Consider the following 920-nt stretch of genomic DNA (forward strand, 5'->3'; position numbering starts at 1 on the left):
CCTGTTTTATAACAGTGACATTATGTAGTGTTTGTTCCTTTGTGACTGAGATATTTCACTCAGCATATTGTCCTCCAGGGTCACCCAGTTTGTATAATATTGCATGAGTTCTTTGTTTTTCAATGCTGCATAGTATTCCATTGTGTGAATATACCAGAACTTCTCTATCCAATAATTTGTTGATGAGCGCTTGGGTTGTTTCCAACTCTTTGCTATTGTGAACAAAGCCGCAATAAACATGGGTATGCAGAGATTCTTCTTTCAATTGCATTGAGAACATATGTGACAGAGTGCTGGTCATTTAAATAGTTTACATGTCCGATTCGGTGACATTAATCTCCTTCGTCATGTTGTATGACCGTCACCACCATACATGCCACCCTTCTTGGCTCAATGCCCTCTCAGCAATGACTCTCTCATCCCCCTCCCTCCCACTCCTGGGAACCACTAATACACTCTGGTCTCTAAAATGCTCTCATAAATTTCTATCGATCTGTTGGTTGGTTGTTGGTGTTGCTCAGAACATACCCAACAAAACATACATCAGTTCCACCTTTTCTACACATGCTATTCCATATGGCCATTGTATTCTTTGAAGTGTGCATCTGATCCTTCTTTTCTGCGTTATTCTGCCCCCACTAACCTAAATTCACTGCTTCCTGGGGTCTGTCTAAACTTGCCAGTTGCTGTTGTCAGTTTAATCCTGTTATGGTTGTTGTGAGATGCTGTTGAGTGAGTGATGATTTACAGTGACCCAGTAAACAACAGGTGTGAACCTTGTCCTGTCTTGACCCACCGTCATGATCTGTGTCATGCTCACGCTCATCGTGGAACCACCGTATAATCCATCTTCTTGAGGGTCTTTCACTCTTTCTGCCACCCTTTACCTTTCCCAGCACGATGTCTTTTTCTAACAATTG

Source organism: Elephantulus edwardii, unplaced genomic scaffold (assembly GCF_000299155.1).
Source record: "Elephantulus edwardii isolate Elephantulus edwardi_28Jun2011 unplaced genomic scaffold, EleEdw1.0 scaffold00296, whole genome shotgun sequence".
NCBI classification, from domain to species: domain Eukaryota; kingdom Metazoa; phylum Chordata; class Mammalia; order Macroscelidea; family Macroscelididae; genus Elephantulus; species Elephantulus edwardii.